General features: G+C 53.1%; 1 protein-coding gene across 4 annotated transcripts in view; it reads left to right on the top strand.

Annotated features, from left to right (window-relative positions):
- Positions 1-23323, top strand: part of ZNF423 (zinc finger protein 423) — a 359963-nt gene that overhangs the window by 335833 nt on the left and 807 nt on the right. The gene's annotated exons all lie outside the window — the stretch shown is intronic.

Below are 23323 nucleotides of genomic sequence, written 5' to 3'. Positions count from 1 at the left end.
GGGACCCCTCCTTCCTAGCCCTTGAGAACATTTGGTTCGGCCCTTGCCCTGATTCCATTATCCACTGAATACAAACTTACTGAGTACCTACTCCCAGCACCACCTCAGGGGCCTGAGACAGAGCTGGGAACAAGGAGACAGGGTTTCTGTTCTCATGGATCTGAATGCTTTGGGAGACACTGATGATAAGTCAATAAATATATGAACTAGGGGATTTCGGAGTGTGGATTCTGAAGACAATAAAACACTGTACTATGATGGAGAGTGGGGTGTGTGTGTGTGCATATGTGTGCGTGTATGTGTGTGTATGTGTGTGTTGGGTGGTCAGGAAGGGCTGGCATTTCAGCTGAGTCCTGAAGGCTGCAGAGCCAGTGTGAGGAAGAGCTGGGGGATCCTCCAGGACAGGGAAGAGTCAATGCCAAGTATTTGAGGCCCAAGCGGATTTGGGGTGTTCATGGAACAGAATAAAAGGGCAGAGGGACTGGAGGGACAAGCAGGACAGATGGCCACTGCCTTCTTGCATCATTCTCTTGGGCTGGCCTCGCGTCACCTACCCAATGAGAGTGAGATGAGGCTCCCTAGATGTACGTACACCAGCCCATCTACCTGCAGGAAGGACCCTTTCTTTCTCTTAATGCATCAGCCCAGCTCCACTGGCTCCTCTGAGAAGCCTCTCTGATTCTCCTTCCTTTGGTTTCTCAGCCCTTGGTTTAACCACCCCCCAGATCCCTTTGTCAATATGGATTATAAGTCTCTATGTCTACACCAGACTCTCCACTCTGATGTGAGTTTTTGGAGGTGAAGATACCTTTTGCCTGCCTGCCATCCATCCATCCATCCATCCATCCATCCATCCATCCATCCATCTATCCATCTATCCACCAATCCATCCATCCATGCATCCATCCATCCATCCATCCATCCATGCATCCATGCATCATCCATCCATCCATCCATGCATCCATCCATGCATCCATCCATCCATCCATGCATCCATGCATCATCCATCCATCCATCCATCCATCCATGCATCCATCCATCCATCCATCCATCCATCCATGCATGCATCCATCCATCCATCCATCCATCCGTGCATCCATCCATCCATCCATCCATCCATCCATGCATGCATCCATCCATCCATCCATCCATCCGTGCATCCATCCATCCATCCATCCATTGATCCATCCATCCATCCATCTATCCACCCATCCATCCATCCATGCATCCATCCATCCATCCATCCATCCATCCATGCATCCATCCATGCATCCATCCATCCATCCATCCATCCATCCATGCATGCATCCATCCATCCATCCATCCATCCATCCATCCATGCATCCATCCATGCATCCATCCATCCATCCATCCATCCATGCATCCATCCATGCATCCATCCATCCATCCATCCATCCATCCATCCATGCATCCATCCATCCATCCATGCATCCATCCATCCATCCATCCATCCATCCATCCATCCATCCATGCATCCATCCATGCATCCATCCATCCATCCATCCATCCATGCATCCATCCATGCATCCATCCATCCATCCATCCATGCATCCATCCATGCATCCATCCATGCATCCATCCATGCATCCATCCATCCATCCATCCATGCATCCATCCATCCATCCCCATGTGTGTTAACATATTTTTTGAGCTCCTAGAGAGTCAGAAAGAGAACACAAGCAGGAAAGGAGGAAGACGAGGAGGGGGACACCCACAGATTGTGGGAGCCCACTTTTAAAGTCCCCGGTCCTTATAAGATGTGTAACCAAAGAGCCAGTTTTCTTGCCTCCTTGTGCTGCTGCTGTCAGATCCAGCCAGATAATTAAAACTAATAATAATTAAAAATCAAAAGTGCTCTAGGCACATACTTAGCATTTGACTCTGGCTGCGCTTTCTGTGAGTAGCGGCATCTTCCTCCTTCCTGCTTTAGAGATGGCCCAGTCCTTGTCACCCTGACTGCTGCCAGGAGAGCAGGGCCTGGCTGGGCTTGGCCCGAGGTTGCCGGCTGACCCCGAGTGGTGGTTCTGAGGAGTGAGAACCTGTTGCTTGTGCTGGAGTTAGTGACTTGTGAGGCCAGGAGCCTGGGGAGGGCTAAGAGTTTGACTAGCTGCTGACCCTCTGAGGTTTCCCCATCCCCATTATTTTATTTTTTATTTTTTTGAGACAGAATCTCACTCTGTTGCCCAGGCTGGAGTGTGCAGTGGCACGATCTCTGCTCACTGCAAACTCCGCCTCCCAAGTTCAAGTGATGCTTCTGCTTCAGCCTCCTGAGTAGCTGGGATTACAAGTGCCCACTACCACGCCTGGCTAATTTTGTATTTTTAGTACAGATGAGGGTTTCACCACGTTGACGAGGGTGGTCTCAAACTCCTGACCTCAAGTGATCCACCTGCCTTGACCTCTCAAAGTGCTGGGATTACAGGTGTGAGCCACTGCGCCCAGCCACCCATTATTTGCTATTGCAGATGTACTTCTCTGGGCTCAGTTTCCACATCTGTTAAATGAGGTAAGACCTGCTGCCTCTGGTTGTTGTGAAGATGGAGTTCATGTGTGTAAAGTACTTTAGAGCACTTAGGATATAAGGATTGCTGAGGGTCATTGTGGCACTTTTCCAGGAGGATAGCTTTGTGCTTCCTGCCTTCCCCACTAGGGCAGGAAACCGGGGCCTGGCACAGCCTAAATTCTATTGAATGTGGCCACATGTCGTGGCGATGCCGTGCCTATGCTGTGGAACTCACAGTCTGGCCTCAGATGCCAGGCCTGCCACCAGGCAGCTCCATGACCACGAGAAAGTCACTGGCCTTCTCTTGCTTTCAGGAGACCAGGGGTAATGAAGGTCCCTTCTTTGTTGGGTACTGGGGGAGTTGAAGGCAGTGATGCCTGAAAAGCCCCCAGCACTGGGTCTGGGTTAAAGTTTGGTGAGCCCCAGCCCGTGTCATCATTGCCTTGCCTGTGGTCTGGAGGTAGTGGGCTTTCTGTTCGTGTCTTCACTGACTCATTCAATCAGTCATGTGTCTATGTGCTCAGTCTAGCCCACAAGTGTTTACTGAGCACCTGATCTGTGACAGCTGTGTGCAGGTGCTGGGGATACACAGGCATAGACTAAGCCCGTCACACATTGCAGGGAAGGGAAAGCAAGCTAATAAGGACAAACAGAATATTTCTTCTGTGTTTGTGGAATATAATATCATATGATGTAATATGGTATGGTATAGTATAGTGCTGCATCATATCATATCACTCACACCGTCTACTAAATACAACATAAGTGCTGCATGCAACAGAGCCCCACAGCTGGGCCCCCACGAGACACTAACAAGCACCTTGGAACCTGAGCTTTGCCCTTGCTCCCTGTAAGTTACTGTGTTATGGGCACAGTCGGTCTGTGTCTCTGAGCCTTGGTTTATTTACTGTCGAGTGGGGCAGGGGTGTTCCCAACATAATAGAGTGTGGCATCATCATCATCATCATTGTTGTCGCTGACATGATGATCACTGCTGCCGCCACTTGGGGCAGCTTCGTCTCCCGAGGGGCCATGTGTGGCAGTTTGGGGTCTGCCTTGGGAGAAGGCCAGGGTGGACACTGGCAACACTCCTTATCCTTACAAGGCCCAGGGCACAGGCCTGAGCCCCTCACCCCAAAGTAGTAAAACTGAGGCAGCATTTCCTGAGTGCTTCCTGGGAAGCTGACTGTAAGCCCTTCATGTGGGCAGCCTCTTCGGACCTCACGTATGAGGTCTTTGTCATCGATGGGTAAACTGAGGCTCCCCATGTGGACACAGCTGCCAGCAGGGAGGAGCGTGTGGTCAGGCAGTCTGACATGAATGCCTGTGTTCGCAGCCCCCAGGCTGAGGCAGTGGGGTCGGAGATGACTCTCAAAGCCCTCAGAAGCCAAGGGTAGGTCTCCGGGTGCAGGGGTCTCCAGGCTCAGGGATCTCTGAGCAGGCCTCACCTCCTAGCGAGGCAGGCATTCTGGAAGGTGACAGGGAGGCCGCATGCAGCTCTGGGGGCAGGATGCTGTCGCCAGTCTGGGCAGCCCTGGGTGAGACATAGCTTCTCCCTGGTCACCACAGAGGCGCAGTGAGTAGCGGGCACTGGAGGGGTGCTATTGAGGCAGAAGCCTATGCCCAGCTGTGCTTGGATACCCTCCTGAGCCCTGAGGGTCAGCCCGCCTGAGCAATGAAGTGTGTGGAGGCCCAGGTGGGGACTGGGGGACCTCCCCCCAAGGCCCAGCTCCGGGCAGAGATGGCACTTGGAATCAGCCTCGGGCTGCCCGTCTGCCCATTGGAGCCTGTCATTCATGCCCTAGGGCAGGGGGCCAACCAACTTAAGAGGGCATTATGCCATCTCGACAGATGGGCACGGGGGAGCTGCCAGGAGCCTCAGGCCAGCGGCCATTGTGTGTGCGGGAGCCCAGCCCCTCCCCGGCGCTGTCTCAGCCGGGACCACATGCCTTCAGTTTCTTAGTAACACTGACAACGCGGCGAGCAGCGGCGCCTCACTGGCTCCGCGTCCACAGAGGTTTGCACCCTGCAAAGCCCTGCCCCTCATTGACTCAGACAAAGAGGCAGCCCCTCAGACGGGAAGACATGGGGCCTGGGGGCCTGAGAGGGTGACTCAGACATAGACACAGACACTCCTGTCAGAGCGCCTAGGCTCACAGCTCTCCCTCCCTGGCAGCTCTGCCCACATGGGGAGCCTCAGTTTACCCAGTTAAGACAAGGAGACACACTCGTGTGAGGTTGTAAGAAGCTCCTCATGAGAAGGGCTCGCTGTGAGGCTCCCAGCAGCACTCTGGAAACACTGTCTCAGTTTTACTGCTTTGCAGTGAAGGACTCAGGCCTGTGCCCTGGGCTTTCTAAGGACAAGGAGCACCGTCAATGTCCGTCCCCCAGAAATGGGGTTTGGAGGCCTCAGAGTTGCTTCATCAGTGTGACCTTGGGCATGTAACCTCCCTCATGGGGGCTCACTGTCATCACCTGGTCAGCGGTCACAGCGCCCCTCTTGGAGGGCTACTGTGGGGATGCAGCATGGTGCTGTGGATCATCCAGCACAGGACCTGGTCCCCTAGGAGGGCACACGGAGGGGGCAGCATCCGGGGTGGAATTGGCAGAGTCGACGTGGATTTTACTGTCCCTCTTTCACAGATGGGAGAAACGGGCTCAGAGGGCTTAAGCCACTCACTTAATGTTGTGTCCGATAGCTGGTAAGTGGCAGAGCTGAGCCTGCAACCCTGGTGGTGAGAGGCAGGGAGGAGGTGAAGGACGATGGTGGCACCACCATCAACCAGGCACTAGGGGAAGCCTTTTGCCTTAATTTTCCCATTCTGAAGACAAACCTATGAAGCCAGTGCTGCCGTTATCCCCATTTCACAGATGGGGAGACTGAGGCAAAGTTGGGCAGAGATGAGATTTAAATCCAGGCAGCCCGAGCATGCAGCCATGTCCTAACACCAGGAGCAGCATGTTCTGTGTTGCTCATTTGTGTCAGAACTTTCTTGATACAGCAGAAGGCTGGGATCTGGCTGGGGATGTCTTAGCCCCCATCGACGAGAGACTAGAGTGCTCTGGGTAGAAGCCTGGATTGCACTCTTTGGTCAAGCAGGAACAATTACTAATGACATTTACAAAGAAATTAATGATGAGAAATGCAAGTTGGCATTTCAGGAGCACCCGCCAGCAGCCATGCGCCAATACTCACAGGAGAGGTGAGGTGCTGGGGGCCAGGCATGGGGAGGAGGAGATGGCAGAAAATTAATTTCGCTGTGTCAATAATGAACATGGCTCCACTTGTTCCGCTTCTGAAGTTTAGACAGACTGAAACATGGACGGGCTGGGGCTTGTCTGGGGCTGCATGGAGATTCACTGTGTGGCTGCAATATGGGCAAGGGCAAGTGACAGTTTCAGTTTGGTGTCTCCTTTCGGTGTCCCAGAGGACAGCAGGGGTGGGAGTGGCAGGGGACAGTGAGAGCAAGGAGGTAGTAGTCCTAGGACTGGGCCATTTGGGCAAAAATCTACGTGCCACCTCCTAGCAGCTGGGTGACTTAGCGAGCTGCTTTGCTTTCCTGAGCCTCAGTTTCTTCATCAATCAAACGGGAATGACTGGGAGAAGTAAAGATAATATATAAAGAGCAGAGAGCCCAGTTTCTGACACATTGTAGGAGCTCAGTATATGGGAGCTGTTACCGTATTTCATGGTTGTATTTTAAGATACGCAACTTTCCTCCTTAGCATCTCTCTTATGTTAATTTGGAATACCTCATTTGTGTGCTGTAGTTTAATTGGTCATGGTTTTTGTTTGTTGTGATACATAAAATACTGGAGCATCTTACACTCTTTGGGGTTCTAGGGTAAATAAAATACGGCTTTGGTGGGAAGCGCGGTGGAGGGTGAGGAGCAAGATGCTGAAATTGTCTAGGGCAGGGAGGGGATTCCAGTAGGATAAGGAACCATTTGCAACGGTGTGATCATAGCTCACTGTAGCCTTGAACTCCTGGGTTCAAGCAGTCCTTCCACCTCAGCCTCCCAAGTAGCTGGGACTATAGGTGCGCACCACTACACCCAGCTAACTTTTTTCTTTTTTGTAAAGACAGGGTTCGCTATGCTGCTTAGGCTAGTCTAGAACTCCTGGCCTCAAGCAGTTTTACTGCCTTGACCTCCCAAAGTGCTGGGATTACAGGCATGAGCCACTGCGCCTAGCTGGTTGTCTGTATTTTAAAATAGAGAATTCCCGTCATCATAATGACTCATATTTATCTAGTGCTTTTTGAGTGTCCAGCGTTGTTCTTAGCACTTTTAGGCATTAAAACATTCGATCCCCACAATGCCTCTAATATGAAGACAAGCAAAACAAGGCACAGAGAGGTCAAGTGGCCCCCAAGGCCTCGGACCTGTTCAGTGCTGGACCCAGGCCACCAGCCCCGAATTCTGTCGTCTTCACCCCACACTAAATGGCTGGATTTCTTGATTTTTCTATAAATCAGGTCCAGCAGCCCCTGGCCCACATTTCTGTGTGGCTCCCTTTGGATACAGCGATTTGCTTCCTGTTTCAACACAGCCCACACCTGGCCTACCGGGGAGTGTGTTCTACTCTTTGGGTTTGAGTGTTTGAGCTGGGGAGGCAGGTGGGGCTCCCTGCTTCCTGCGCAGTGACCAATTCCTCAGCTGAGGCCACGCCTGGAGGCACAGTCTGGACAGCTGCAGCCCTTACCTGTGGCGTCATCTTTGTTTCCTCGTCTTTGCCTCAGAAGCTGCCACATCAAGAATGTGGTATTGGCCAGGCATGGTGGCTCACACCTGCAATCCCGGTGCTTTGGGAGGCTGAGGCAGGAGAATTGCTTGAGGCCAAGAGTTGGAGACCAGCATGGGCAACATAATGAGACCCCGTCTCTACCAAAATAATTGTGATATCATCCGTGTTTTTTAGTTGACAGGGATGACAAAGCCCTGTGGTTAGTATTAGTTAAGATGCTATTAAGTGTCTATATAGCATTTTATGTGTTGTAAAACCTTTTACGTATGTTACCTAACTTGAAGCTTCTAACAAGGCAATGAGGTGGATATTATTAGTTTTCGTTTTCAGGTGAGTGAAGGAGTACTTAGAGAGGCGAAGTGACTTCCCTAAGGTCAGAAAAACAGTAATTAGCCAAGGCAAGATTTGAACTCCAAAGCCCGTTGTCTTCTTATCAGCCCATTTACCATCCTACCTATCTACTTATTTATTCATGCCCTCCTCTTCCTCCCACCATTGATTCATCCATTCTTCCATCCACCCATCCATCCATTCATCAGTCTGTCTACCCCCTATCCACTCACCAATCCACCCATCCATGCATCCATCTACATCCATCCTCCAGCCACCCATCCACTCATCTATCAATCTATCTATCAGTCTATCACCTACCCATTCATCCACCTACCCAGCTATCCACCCATCCATCCACTCACCAATCTGTCCACCCATCCTTCCACCTATCCATCCACCCATCCATACATCTGTCCATCAGCCACCCACCATTTCATCCATCCATCCATCTCTTCATCCATCTACCCATCAATCTGTCATCCACCTACCCATCTGTCTATCCACCCATCCACCCACTCACCAATTCATTCATCCACTCTCCATCATCTACCCACTCAGTCCTCCATCCACTCATCCATCCATCTGTCCTTCATCCATCCACCCATCCATCCATCTGTCCATCATCCATCTACCCATCCATCCCCTCATACCCACCTACTCACCCATCCATCATTTATCCACCATCCTTCTATCATCTGTCATTCATCTCCCTATCCATCCAGCTACACATTCCTTCACCATCATCACCCTCCTGTATTGAGTGTGAGGTACATGTCAGGAACCACATGCTTTTAGGATGCCTTCTTCACATGCTTTTAATTTCACACCTCACTGTTACCTATCCCTCTCCTTACTTTAAAACTGTGCATATACCTACACATGCACAGACACACACTCACACACACACGAAAGCACACATGCCTCTCTGGTGAGATGAGTGGGATGGGACAGACTGAGGATATGGATAATTCTTGGTTTGTGTCATGAAAACCAGTGACTTCTGCCTGGTGACAGAAGGGAGGGCACAGGGCAGACCCACTTGATCATGGTGGGGCAGGTGTCTGGGCAGTGACAACGTGCTCACTGTTTGGTTGGAGGCTGGATATGTTTGAGATGGCACACAAGGCATTTTGGGCCAGGCCGCGGCATTCTTCAGCCTCATCAGTGGGACCAGCTTCTGAAGAATGGGCAGCCCTTGGAGCCCCACCTTTCTGGGTGGTGGAATCACCCTTTGCCCTTTGCTTGGTGCAAGGTTGGACCCCCTCTCTGGACTGGCAAGGGTGTACACCTACGTGTTTCCCAAGAACCATCACAGTCATAAAATGTATTCGGTCTCAGCTGCAGTTTTGATCACTGGTGCGTGCACACAATTCATCACAGCAAATTAGGTCCATCGTACGAGCTTCTGCCCCACAGCCTGGGGGGTCTGTCAGCAAGGGGGCTGGGCCATGTGGGGCTGGGGACCGTTCTTGGGGAGTGATGGGCCATGTTTCCTGAGGAGGCACCCTCAGAATATCCACCAGAACAGTTCTGAGTCTGTAGGACTTAATTTTCTAGAAATGTTGCGGATGCAGGAAAGTTTTCCTTTTAATCAAAATTTGGAAGAAAGTGGAAATGGATACGGTCGAAGTTTCCTTATATCATTTGCAAATCCTGAAAGCACTGGGTTAGTTTGGGGACCTGAACATATGTGTTCTGTATAATTAGTGACCGTGTGACCTAGATTTTCCAGTACAGTCCTGATTTCAAGTACTCCATCCCAGCTCTTGGCTGTTTGTCCTGATTTTTGGTTTGTGGAATATGACGACTCTATGCGGAGCTCGGTTTTCCCATCATATTTTGATGAATAAATATTTAAAGTGGTAAAGACTTGCAGGGTCAGAAAATATTTTCTCCCACTTACTTTTTTCCAACCTGGCAAAATATGTCATGTGTAGGTGTGCCCCGTGCTCAGCTTCCTGCCTCTCACCTGCCCTGCCAGAGCAAACACAGACACGTCCTTCCTGCAGCGTTTGTAAACCATCAGGGCCCCACTGGCTGGCCTGGCCTATGACTGCAGGTGCGGCCTTTCTGTAGGGGAAAGAGCCCTCAGTTCCAGAGTCTCTTGAGGTCTTCTGTTCTTCTACTGGCTGGCACTGGGAGCCACACTGGACAGTAGCGGACGGCCCAGCCTGGGCAGCACTGAGCCCCTCTGCTGGCGCTCAGCTGGTGGCATGTTGTCCCAGGATGCTGCGGCTCCCTCCCACCCAGATGAGGCTGTCTTGGGCTGCTATGATCTGTGCTCCTTCCAGCCAGAATGACCCTGAGTATCTTACCTATTGGTGCAGAAACCCACTCTCCTACCTTCTAAGATCCTGTGCACTTTTTTTTTTTTTTAAGACAGAGTCTCGCTCTGTCGCCTAGGCTGGAGTGCAGTGGCACGATCTCAGCTCATTGCAACCTCCGCCTCCAGGGTTCAAGCAATTCTCCTGCCTCAGCCTCCTGAGTAGCTGAGATTATAGACACATGCCACCACACCCAGCTAATTTTTGTATTTTTAGTAGAGACGAGGTTTTGCCATGTTGTCTAGGCTGGTCTTAAACTCCTGGCCTCAAGTGATCTACCTGCCTTGGCCTCACAAAGTGCTGGGATTACAGGTGTGAGCCACTGTGCCTGGACTTTTTTTTATTATAAAAATTTACACAGCATAAAAAAATTTACCATCTTAACCATTTTTAGGTGGCTGGTTCACTGGCATTCAGTACACTGACGCTGTTGTGCAATCATCACCACCACCTACCTCCAGAACTTTTTCATATTCCCCATCTGAAACTCTGTTCCTATTAAACATTAACTTCCCATTTCCCCTTTCCCAGCCCTTGGCAGCCACAGTTTCTATCTCTGTGATTTGGCTGTTCTAGGCACCTTGTACAAGAGGAATCATGTAATAATTCATTCCATCTGGCGTAATGTCCTCAAAGGATCTCTCCCAGCTTTAAGAAAAAGATATAACCTGCTCTGGGCATGACCGGGGCAAAGGTTACGGGGAAGAGGGTGGGGTGGGGGCAACTGCATTTCTTCTTCGTCTCCCTTGACCCTATCAGTGACGGCTTGGCTTTGCTACAGTAGCTTGCAGCCTGTCATTTCCGAAATATTTGTTGAATTTTTACCAAGTGCAGGCTCTGAGCTAACAGAGTACAGTGGTGAGCTGAGAGGAGGTCCCTGTCTTGTCATGTGGATGGATGGTGTCATGAGGGGCGGTTGACCATGGTGGGTCCACAACCAGATCATTGCAAGTTGTGAGACATGCGGCCTTGAAACCTCTGCAAGGTGCAGGGCAGTGCTGTGTGGGAGTTGCTGGTCAGTGGGCAGAAAGGCTGCTCCAGAAGGCTGGCTCCGATGTGGAGAGGCCTGGGAAACCAGGCTATGGAGGACACTCTGAATAGCGGGAGTGCTGCTGGGAGGGGGAAGGGGACAGGGCTGCAGTGTTTGGGAGCCTGGCAGAAGGTGGTGGCTGAGGCTGTGGGCCAGCGAGCACCAGACCATGGCGGGCCATCTGGGCTCTGGTCAGGGTCTGGATGTGTTCTGGTGTGGGTGGGACCCGCCGGGGGGTTTAAAAAGCAGAAACCCTTCTACAGCCTTGCCTCCTCCAGGAGACAAGCCGGATTGTGCTTCATGTTGTTTTCTCAGCTTTTCTTTGCCAGGAAGGGGTCCTTCGAGGGGCCCTTGCATTTGCATCCTGGGCAGGTGGGGCTGCTGGAGGGACCCAGCAGGGGGTGAACATGGGGCAGGTCAGCTGCATAGGGCGGGGAGACAGAACGCCAAAGTAACAGTGACCAGCCTCTCACCACTTAGCACTACACGGTCAGTGTCAGGACTGGGGTGTGTGTGTGTGTGTGTGTGTGTGTGTGTGTGTGTGTGTGTAGGATTTGAGGGTATCCCTGGATCCATGAGTGTGTACCTGCATGGGGTTGTAAGGTATGTGTGTGTGTGTGCATGGGATTGTGGGGTACTCATGTGTGTGCATGGGATTGTGGGGTACTCATGTGTGTGCATGGGATTGTGGGGTATCTGTGTGTATGGGGGTGGGCACATGAGGGAGCAGGTGTGTGTGTGTGTGAGATTAGGGTGTTTGGGTGTGTGTGTGTGTGTGTATAGGATTTGAGGGTATCCCTGGATCCATGAGTGTGTACCTGCATGGGGTTGTGAGGTATCTGTGTGTGTGTGTGTGTGTGTGTGCATGGGATTGTGGGGTACATGTGTGTGTGTGCACATGGGATTGTGGGGTACTTTGTGTGTGTGCACATGGGATTGTGGGGTACTCGTGTGTGTGCATGGGATTGTGGGGTACTCGTGTGTGTGCATGGGATTGTGGGGTATCTGTGTGTATAGGAGTGGGCACATGAGGGAGCGGGGGTGTGTGTGTGTGTGAGATTAGGGTATTCATGTGTGTGCGTGCATATGGAGTGATGTGTGCACAGTATTAGGAACCCTGCCTTGGCAGGCTGCTTTCATAAGCACCCCAAAGGGCTGTCCCTCTACCACGCCTGGCCTCTCCTTTTCCCCATGGGACACCGTGGAAGGTGGAAGGGAGGGCTCTCAGGTCCTCTGAAGGAAGGATGGTGTGGGAGATCCTTATGGTCCAGACTATTGAATGAGGTCACGTGGCACACTCTGGTGCTGGTCCCTCCAGATGGCCCATGGACAACCCCCGAGACAGCCGTGCTCAGCCTCCTGGGCGGCTCTAGGGAAGTGGGAGGGTCTGCTCTCCCTGCACACTCCTTGGTCTCCCAGGTTTGCCAGCACCTGGCGCACCCAGAAACACCTGGGCCGGCTGGGCAGGACATGCCTATGAGGCAGCAGAACCCAGGACCTGCGGGTGGTTCTGCTTTCACAGAACTTCATCTTCTACCCTTACCCTCTTCGGCAGAACTTAACCACACTGAGTCCCACATCCCAGCCCCTCGGGTGAGGATTCAAGTAAAGTCAGGCCGTCTGCTGCCTAACGACACCACTCCCCATCTCCCTGCAGGGTGTGTGGGGCTTCTAGAGACCCTCACCAGCCCCAGAGGCCTCAAGCTGGTGGCTCGAGGGCCAGATTCGACCTGCAGATTTGTTTTCACGGTCCTGCATAGTGCTTTAAACGTCAAGAAAGTCTGCGGATTTATTTTGCTTCCTTTTTCCCGCAACTTTTATTTTAGATTCTGGAATACTGTGCAGGTTTATGACATGGGTCTATCGCGTGACGCTGAGGTTTGGGGTATGACTGACTCCGTTACGCAGGTCGTGAGCACAGTCCCTATAGTCACTTTTCAATCCTCGTCCCTCCCTCCCAGCTCTTTTATTTCCCAGTGTCTGTTGTTCCCAACTTTATGTCTGCGTGCACCACACGGTGTTTAATTCCCACTTACGAGTGAGAACATGTGGCATTTGGTTTTCTGTTTCTGCGTTAGTTCACTTAGGATAATGGCCTCTAGCTGCATCCATGTTGCCGCAAAGGGCATGATTTCATTCTTTTTGATGGATGCATAGTGTTTCGTGATAATGTATGGACCACATTTTCTTGATCCCACCCACTCTTGGTGGGCACCTGGGTTGGTGTCACGTCCCTGCTATTGTGAATAGTGCTGCAGTGGACATATGAGTTCCTGTGTCTTTCTGGTGGAATGCTTATTTTCCTTTGGCTGCACCTGCAGTAATGGGATTCCTGGGTCGAACGGTAGTTCAATTCTTAGTTCTTTGAAAAATCTCAGAACGGCTTTCCACGGTGTCTGAACTAATTTACATTCCCACCAACAGTGTATAAGCATTCCCCTGAGAAAGTTTATATTAAAAAAAAAAAACTAAATTTCCAGTTTTCTTGCAAAACCAGCAGCAACACTGGGCCTTTATTCCCACATGGCAGTCATTGCCAGGAGCTGACAAGTGCTGCCTCTTCTCGACAAGGTTTGCAGTCTTGGGGCTGACACAGACCCCACCGGGTCTTACTGCTCTTCCACAGTGTGAACCCGACAGCACCCGCACCCTAACCTTCAGGCCTCCATCCAGACGCGCAGCTCCATGTGGTCAGAGGAATCCCGCCCACTGCAGATAGATCTCCTGGAATTCACCCATTCTTTTTCACGACATAAACATGTTCCAAGCACTGGTACCCCTGCCAACTGGTGCTTCCTTCTTCCCAAACTGCTCCACGTGTGTGATCTTCTTTGACCCACACTAAGAGCAGCAAATGTACTTTGAAGTAGATGAGAAGAGTGAACCCTCTTTTGGTTTTGAGAACCCTTCCACCCAGTACCCTTCTTTTTTGAGACGGAGTCTTACCCTGTGGCTGAAGTGCACTGGCACAATCTTAGCTTACTGCAGCCTTGAACTTTTGGGCTCAAGTGATCCTCCCGCCCCAGCCACCCGAGTAGCAGGGACTACAGGCACACACCACCACACTCACCTAAGTTTTATTTTTTGTAGAGATGGGGTTTCACTATGTTGCCCAGGCTGATCTCAAACGCCTAGCTTCACGTGATCTTCCCATCTCGGCTTCCAAAGTGCTGGGATTCCAGGCATGAGCCACTCACCCAGCTTCGGTGCCGTTTTTGCTGGAGTTTCATCACTTCCACCTTGGGCTCTTCCCAACGCTTTGCAAGAGATGCACTTGATTGAATTCCTGGCCCAGCAGCATCAGGTTGGGGCCCCATCTTTTAGAGGTCAGATTCAGGCCCTTTTAGGGCGGGAGACCGTGCGCTAATTCATATTTGAGATGAGCTATTCCCTGGGGGCCTTGTTCCAAGCAGGCTGCTGTGGTTAGAATGGACTTCGCAGTGACCACATGGTTGAGATCAGTGCAGCAGTCCTACCCAGGAGTGGGCCAGAGGCCACAGACGTGAACTTGTGGTCACCTGGTACGCTGTTGCTGGGACTTCTGATTTTCAGTCCTGAATCTGCTGCTTGGTACCCTGTCTCCAAGGGGCTTAGCCACCAGGTACCCCACCTTCTTTGGAGAAACAGCAACAGTAGTGGGGATCACGTGAACTCAGGACTCAGAGTCAGGTGTGGACTCTGTTGCTGAGGAGGGGCAATAATAATTTATAAGCAGCCCTGGCAGCATTCCATCTTCCTTTGCTTGTGACAATGCCATAAAACTCTAATTTCCCCTTGCACACTGCTATCTAAAGTCTCACCGCTCGCCCGATTCTCTGCTCACAAACACTGACGGGCCTTTGCATTTTGAAGTGCGGTTCCCCTGAGTCCCCTGTCCCTCCAGGCAGGTATGATTAGTCCCCTTGTTTTGTTGGGTGACTCTGAATGGGAGCCTGTTTACGGGCTGGGTTCCTAATAGAAGGCTTCAGTTCCCTCCTAATAATCTATTCCCCGGTGGGTTTTATTTCCAAAGCACGGCAGTACAGAACCTGCCCCCTTGGGAGTTTATTGGGCTTTTTTCTTCCCCACACTGTTTTCTCCCACGTTTTCACGCTGGGGAAGAGTTTCCCGCTCATGGAAATGATTGTTGACCTGGCCACCTGCTTTGGTCTTTTGTGTCCTGGCAAGAGGGGGTTCACAGAGAGTGGGGGGCACTCTCTTTCCCACCTGGGCTCCATAGAGCATCTGGAGAACATGGAAAACCGGGATCCAGTTGGCGCCAATAAAAGGAGTCTGGGTCAGAGGCTGTGCGGATGTGGCTCTTTCTCGAATGTCACCCCAGGTGACTCAGGTCGCTGCATCAGCTTCTGCTGTTGGTTCGGCAAGGAAGCTACAGAACCGCCGCCCCAAAGCCAATCCCCTTGCTCCTTGGAAGTTGGAATCTCCCTCTAGGCTGGGAGTTCCGGGTGAATTGAGGCTCTCACATAAGAGACAGCTTCCCTGGCTGAGCGTTGCAACGCTCACTTCCTGCTGCTCCAGAGTGGCAGACGACAGGCTGTCTCACTGTCTGGGAGGCAGGGACGGGAAAACCTCATGCACATCCCGTGAGTGGAAGAGCTGCCACTCCCTCTGCCATAGGACATCTCCGGGCTTTGTCGAGGGCCAGTGGGTCATCAGCTTCACTCTAAGGCCAGGGATGAGTGTCACGCCCACTCCGGCAAACCTCGCCCTGCCCTCTGCATAAGCGAGGCAAACCCCGGCTTGCTGGGTGGGGGCCACAGGAGAAGTGGGGTGCATCCATGTCATAGCCTGGGCCCCGGGGGAGTGGCTGCGTCACCGGGTAGGCATTTAGAGGGAACCTTGGCCATCACTCACCCCTAATTTTAATGACGTGCATTAGCTAAATTGTGTTCTGAGTATTCATTCGGCGCTGTTTATGGTGTGCTCTCGAGTACGCTTACCGTTTGTCAGAAGTGCAAACTAGCGAACATATGAGCCTTTAAGACAGGCCATCTGTTCGTCTTAGACCCTTGGATGATTGTCAAACGCTTCTAAAAATAAGTGCTCACAAGCAGAGAGGGGCTGCCCAGGTGATACACAGCAGTTAGGGGAGGCAGGGCTGCCTGCGTCTGTACCCTCTCCAAAGGGAAAGAAATAAAGTGTAGGGGAAAGGGGAAGGTTTTCCAGGGAACAGGAGATGGGAGCAGAGGGAGATGACAGGAGAGAATGCTCTGCTGATACACCTTTTTGGCTGGAGGCGTGAGCTTCTCCCTGTGTCTTGCCTCTCCTGTAACTCCACAGCTCAAATACCTTCGATGGCTCCCCATGGCCCAGATTTAAGGGCAAGCTGCCTCGTCTGGCATCAAGGAGCCTCATCAATAAGGCCCCCGCCTTCCTCTCCAGGCTGGTCTCCATGGCACATACCCTGTGCTTCTGCCAAGCTGAATTATTCATTGTTCCCCCAACATATGCTGCACTTTTCACATCTCAGAGGCAGAACCGTGCTGTGGTGAAGAGTGGGCCCTGCAGACAGACTGCATGGGTGCAGACGCAGCAATGCCATCACCAGCGGCAGGACCTGGGCCTCTCTGTGCCTCAGTTTTCTCATCTGTAAAATAGGGATGATGAGAGTATTTAATGCACAGGGTGGTTGTGAGGCCTAAAGGAGTTCATATAGGTGGAGGTTGAGCATGGTGCCTGGCACACAGTGAGCCCAGGATCAGTGTTAGCTATGATCATGATCAGTGCCATTCCCACCCTCATGCTGTTGTCCAGTGGTTCATTCTGCCTGGAAAGCCATCTCTCCAGCTCACACACACACCCAGTGCAAATCCTCACCCGGGCTGTCCTTGAAGGGCAGCTAGAAGGCCAGCTGCTTCCCTAAGCATCTCCTATCGGAAGTCCTCTCTCTATAGTCCTTAAAAGGCCAGGATCATGCCTCACTTTCTCTCTTCTGTCCACTGCACAGGGCCAGGCACCCTGTTTGCTAAGTGAACAAATAATGGCACCCAACGTCTTCCCCGCCGAGCACGAACGTGGCTGCCATCTTAGCCTAAAGGCCTACTTTTTCCCCTGGAAAGGGAATCTGTCGGTGGTGAAGGTGCATTCTCGGGCTTGGTCCCAGCTCCTGGAGAAAGTGTGTTGTAAAGCCAGCCTTGTGAGAGCTGCTGTGGCTGGAGCCTGTCAGGGAGTGGCCAGTGATAGGCAGTGGGGAGAAAGGGGATATGCCACAAGCTCTTTCCCAACTGGATATCAGAGTGAGGTGATGTGCAGGCCAGGTGGTTCGGTAGGTGGGGCCAGGAGAGCAGGGTGGGATGTTCTGGGTGTGGGGGCTGAGTGTTCCTGTGCCTTCATATGCTGTAGGGACTCAAAGACTCAAGGGCCAGAGCCACAGCCTGGTCTCCGGAGAAGAGCCAAGCCTTCTTGTTCGCCTCTTCAGGGTCTATGAGTTTGGCTATCATCATCCCCACCATGAAACTGTGAACCCCTCAAGGGAGGGTGCTGGGGCTTCTCCACTTGTCCGCACCCATGCCCAGCCAGGGGCCTGACAGACAGGAAGTCAGTGGGGGCCTGACAGGAACTCAGTGAATGTCTGTGGTAGAAATGGATGGATGGATGGATGGATGGATGGATGGATGGGTGGGTGGGTGGGTGGCTGGATGGGTGGGTGGATGAATAGATGAGAAGAGGGGCAGGTAGATTGGTGAGTGGGTGGGTGGATGGATGGATAGATAGATGGGTAGGTGGGTGGATGGGTGGTTAGAGGAATAGATGGGTGGATGGGTGGATGGATGGATTAATGGATGAGTATACACCTACTCTACCCACCGTGGAGTCTTCCTGAGGCTGTCCTCCTCCACAGGTGTGCAATTCTGTTCCTGAGGGTGGGGTGGAGAAAGCAGTGATTTGTGGGTACAGGGGTTCTAGCCATGGGGGTGGGAGGGAGGGAATAATGATGCCTGTTGCTCCAAGGGCAGGGCCATCCAAAGTTGAGCCATCTCAGGAACATTCTTAAGATCTTGCCAGCCCTTTGGACACACAGAGGGAGAGGGGGATGGGCATAGCTGATTAGTCCATTAAACCTCTATTGTGCCTGGTCCCATGGAAGTGGCAGGGAGTAAACAGTCCTTCTGCCACGGAGCACCCTGCCAGCTCAGGAAGACCAGCATAGACACCACTATGGAGATCTGTGGACTATTTACTATAGCCAGACCTGGGGCATATGCGCGCATTATCTCCTGAGTCCTCAGGGCATCTGTATTAGTCTGTTTTGTGTTGCTATAAAGAAATACTTGAGGCTGGGTAATTTGTAAAGAAAACAGTTTTATGTGGCTCATGGTTCTGTAGGCTGTACAGGAAGCAAGGTGCTGGCATCTGTTTCTGGTGAGGCCTCAGGAAGCTTGCAGGGACGGTGGGAGGCAAGGGGAGCTGGTGTGTCACTTGGGGATGGAGAGAGAGAGCAAGGAGGCACTAGACTTTTCTTTAACAAGCAGATCTCGTGGTAACTGCAGGGAGGACACCAAGCCATCCGTGAGGGATTCTCTCCCATGACCCAAACACCTCCCCTAGGCCCCACCTCCAACACTGGGATCCCATTTCAACATGAGATTTGAAGGGGACAAACATCTAAACCCTATCAGCATCTTAGGAAGAGGGCTGTGTTATTAACCACCCCCAAAACCCAGAGGTCAGGGAACTTGCCCGAGGCCACATGGCCAGTAAGTGGCAGAGCGAAGATTCAAACCCAGGGTGTAGGCCATCTCGGCCCACTAAAGCTTCCTGCCCGCCTCGGGGTCACCGGGGCAGTGGCCAGCACCAATGGGGCACTTTCCAAGGACCAGGCAGGGTGCTAGGACTTTACAGGCATTTTGTCACAGAGTATCTGGAAGCCGGGAGGGGCAGCTAATAGGGCGTGTGGAGAATCTCTTATTGATTCATGCAGCCAGCATGCTTAAGCCCCTCTGGTCTCTCCCACTTGACATGGCGATGGGTAGGTGTCAAAGGGAGACCAGGCAGGGTCACACGTCTAAGTGACAGAGAATGGAGCCAAGACCTTGAGAGGCAATCCTGGGCTTCAGACTAGGGAGAGGCACACAGTGTTCCTGTTCGTGACTGTGTTGGGCATAGAGGTGGGCTGAGCCAGGGCCCCCTCCTAGGGCGGGCGAAAGCAGCATCGGACCCCAGCTGAACCTTCAAGGAGCCCATTCATTCAAGTGTGTGGCAGTGCTTTGGGAAGCACCGTGTAGCCACCAGGCTCCGTACTCCAGCCCGCTCCTTCCATGCAAAAAACATCACCCTGGATTGGGTTCAGGATCAGGATCAGGATCATTTTGCTGCCGAATTCCCAGGAACAAGCATAGTGGCTCATTGGCTCAAAGATGAAAGAATGAATGAGCAACCATCTAGATGAATACTGGGCTTCATTCACTCTCGAGAGGCTGAGGGTGTGACGGGAAACCAGGTCCTGAGTGCTCTGCTGACGATTTGCACAGAGAGGGCTCTTTTTGTGGGTCTCACCAGGACCCGGGCTAGGCCTGCCCCCAGCACAGGCAGCACACAGGTTCCTGGGCCCAGTCCCATGCCACCCCCTCGGCCATCACTATCTTGGGTCCCTGGTCCCGTGTGCCAGGCAGAGGCTCCCAGAACAGGCTCTACCAGATACCTGCATCTGGGAGAGCACACAAGCCCTGGCAAGTGGATGGATGGAGGCTGCAAACCATTGCTACCCACCCCCTCCTACTCTTCCATTTTATTTTTCTCACCTGCTTCTCTGGCCCACACCTGTGTCTCCCTGGCAGGCAGTGAGGCCGAGTGGATGCCAGGCCTCCCTCTAGGCATTTTCCAGCCCTTCCCTGGGCCCCTGTCTCCACCCCCGGCCTTTGTGTGGTGGGAAGTGTTCATCTGTGGGGTGGGTAGCATCTTTATAAACGATTTTCTTCCTTCTCTAAAGGGGCTAAATATAGCACAGGCATAAACAGAGAAATAGACATTAAGGCAGAATGCCCTTGTGAGAACCATGCGGGGTGGAAGGAACTCTTTAAGAAGGTTTGCTGAACCTCCCCACATTCCTGAAACCACAGCTTCTAGCCATGGGGGATGGAGCGCGGGTTCTTTCAGGGCTATTGAACTGTGCTGATTGCAGTGGCTGCCCAGAGCTGCCCTGTGGCCTGGCGTTGGGCGACTGGTGAGTCTTGGCAACAGGGATCCCACTACCCACTCCGCCTGTTGAGACACTGCCCTTGGCCTGTGGAGAGGCTGGTGCCCTCCTTGGCTGAGCACCTAGGCTCCTCTGTGCCCCCCACCACCATCACATACACTGATTGGGTGGCCTTGACCAGTTTCAGCTGCCATCTGCACCATTAATCCCACAAACGTTTGGGTGTCTGTGTCTAGCCCCCCTAAATCAGGCCCCTCGAGGGGGTGCTGAGCTGGTGACTTCCCCTCCCCCTCACTGTGCCAGCACAGAGCAGAGCATCCAGCAGGTGCTTAATAACATAGTGCTGAGCGAATTCTGGTGTCTGGTCCCCTCGGGGCATCAAGTTTTGACATTTCCATCTGCTGTGACATTCTGGGCTTTTGTTCCTGTCACAAAACTTCAGGGAAGGAAGTTTTATCCTTCTGTCTCAGAACCCTCCAGGAGGAAGTTCTTTCTTGAGTCTAACCTCAGAGCCCCTTGCTACTGCTATTTAAGTGAGCAGGCGCACTGTGGCTTTTCCTGGGGAATGGCATAGGCATTCGGGAGTTTTCCTAATCAGTGGTCCCATGCATGGGTTCCAGCCTTCAGCATGTCTGCTCCAGCAGTGCCCAGGTGAGCCAGTGTGGACCATGTATGTCACACTGACCCCGATCTTGGCATCCTGGCAAGAGGCTGCTTCATTCTGCAGAGATCCCAGACACCCCATGCCCATGTTGGCAGTGGGCGGTCCTCGGGAATTTGTGGAGATGGAATATCATGTCTGGTTTTCTGTGGCCTGTGGAACAAAGTCCATGCTTGTTGGCACTCAGGGCCTCCACTGTCTATAGTCCATGTGCCCATTAGCCTTCCTGTGACTTCCGTGCTGGGACACATGCCTGCATCTGCCACTCGGATTCCGGTTTCCACACTTGTGTCTCTGCTGTTCTTCCCTCTTGGAATGCCCTCTCCCCTTTCCACAGATCCACGTCCTACCCATACATCCATTCATTTTTCCTTCCGTTGATTCATTCACAAATACTGCCTGAGTGTCTACTTTGTGTCAGGCCCTAGGAACCATAATTTGAAGACAAGAACCCTTCCTCATATCCCCTCTCTTCCTTCACCCCATCCGCCCCCTGATAAAGGATGACCCAGCCACACCCAGATAGCCCGGGCTTTTGACTGGCGGTTGGCAGGGTGGGAAAGTTCAGCTCCTGGGCAGCTGTGCCTGCTGGGCATTGGAGGCCCAGGGGCATGGGCAGGACAGTACATGCCCAACCCTGGGTCCTGAGAAAGGAAGTGCCACCATGCTGTGTGCAGCTCAGCAGAGGAGGCCAGTTTAGCTCAGGAGAGGTGCGTGGCTGTGTGGGAGGTGGGCTGAAGGTACCTGAAGAGGTCGGCAGGGATGGGAAGTGATCCACGTGCCTAGAGGACTCTTAAGAGCGGCTTGGTTGGGGGGGAGGAGAAGGGAGGTGGGAACTGAATCAGCAGAATGGTTTGCTGAAGGTTTGCTGAACCTCCTTGAAGCTAAAAGGAGGATGGCTGTGTGGAGTGTGGATTCGGCTCCCCACAGGACTAGCTGGCTGTCCCTGCACAAGTACAGGGAGAGGTGCCTTGGCTGGAGGGTGCGGGTTCCCATGGAAACCTCCCGCATCCCATCTGTGGCCTCAGACAACCTGCTTGGTGCCTCTGGGTCCCTGACACCCCCGACCGAGGTGTCAGGCCCCGCTGGCAGAGGTGGCGCTGTATCTGGTGCAGAATGCGGGTGATCTGCAGACCGCGGGCCCATGGGGTGCCGGCCCTGGGAAGCCTGGCTCCCCTCGAAAGCCCCTGGCTCCCGCGGATTCCAGCCATCTGGTTCAGTGCCCAGTGCTTCCAACCGGGTAAACTTGGGCCTGTAGTTTTTACCTTCCTGGGCCTCAGTGTCCTCATCTTAAGTCGTCCCACCTCGCACAGCTGTTGTGAGGATTGAAACAGCGGTGCCTGCCACGGCACAGAGCACGCATGCCCGCCAAGCCCCGGCCGTGCGCTCGGCGCTGCGGGCATCTGCTGAGAAGCGCGGCGGGCGCGGCCTGCCTCTCCCCGGCCAGGAGCTCGCGGGAAGGGTCGGTGACATCACCACGGGGTCCGCAGCCGCCGCAGTGCCCGCCACGGGAAGGGGCTGTGCGGGGCCCGGCCCAGGCCTCTGGGCGAGGCTGCTGGCATCTCCTGGTCACCCTCGCCTCGGACCCGAGCCCGGGAGAGACGCGGCGCCTCTGCTGACCCCTGGCGGTCAGCGGCACAGCTGCAGGAGTCGCCGGGCCCTGGAGGGCGCCCGGAAGGAGCCTCTCCTGGGGATCGAGGGTCCTGTGCAGCCCCCAAACAGGGGCACTCTGCCCCTGGTGGACGTTTCCTCCTTTCTCCAGGTGTCGTGAGTTGGAGCACCACCTGAGGCTTTGATGAAATGGGTCTGAATTTGGAACACGAACCACTGAAAAGAAACAAAAAGACTGGGTTTTCAGATGCCAAATCCCACCCCCAGCCCCAGGCCGCTGGCTCCTGTGAAACAGATCAACCCTTCTGGCCCCCTCTGGCTGGCAGGGGGAGGAAATGCCATTGGCTGTAATGAGAGGGAACGTTTGGCCACAGGGTCCCACCTGGGCCCTGGATTCCTAGGTGCCTTCGGCCAAACTGCCCTGAGTCCCAGTCTCCGGTTGGGCCATTGCCATGTGACCAAGCAAGCAGGCTCTCGAGCCCAGCAGCAGAGGCTCCTCCCGCGTCCTGCCGGGTGACCCGTCCCCTGCCTGGGCCGCAGGCACCACGGCCGCCCACTGCCTCAGCACGCCTGTGCCCGCTCGGGTGTTTCTTGGCCGGAGAGCTGCACAGCACATCTGCTGTCTCCCTCTGCTAGGCTTGGAGCAGCTACGGCGAGGACTGAGAGGGGGCGGTGAGGGCAGCCTGCAGGCAGTTTCCTCCTCTTCATTAGAGGAAAAGGGAGATGGAGAGGCGAATGGGGATGTTTTTAATTCCTGCCTCCTCCCCAGCATTTCCCCTTTCCCTCCACCTAGCCAGTCCCCTTGGTAAGACCTGAATGGTCTTTAAAAAAAAAAAAGCCAAGAAATAACGTATAGGGAGTCCAGGTTGGCAGTAACAGGAACCGATCCCCAAGCCCCAAATCAACGTGGTGTCTTGGCAGCTGTGTCCCTGGAGCACTTTTTCCTTGTTGCATTTT

Source organism: Aotus nancymaae, unplaced genomic scaffold (assembly GCF_030222135.1).
Source record: "Aotus nancymaae isolate 86718 unplaced genomic scaffold, 86718_ANA_hifiasm-v0.15.2.pri h1tg000030l, whole genome shotgun sequence".
Taxonomy (NCBI): domain Eukaryota; kingdom Metazoa; phylum Chordata; class Mammalia; order Primates; family Aotidae; genus Aotus; species Aotus nancymaae.
Note: the sequence above shows the minus strand (reverse complement) of the source record. Positions and strands in the feature narration are given on the sequence as shown.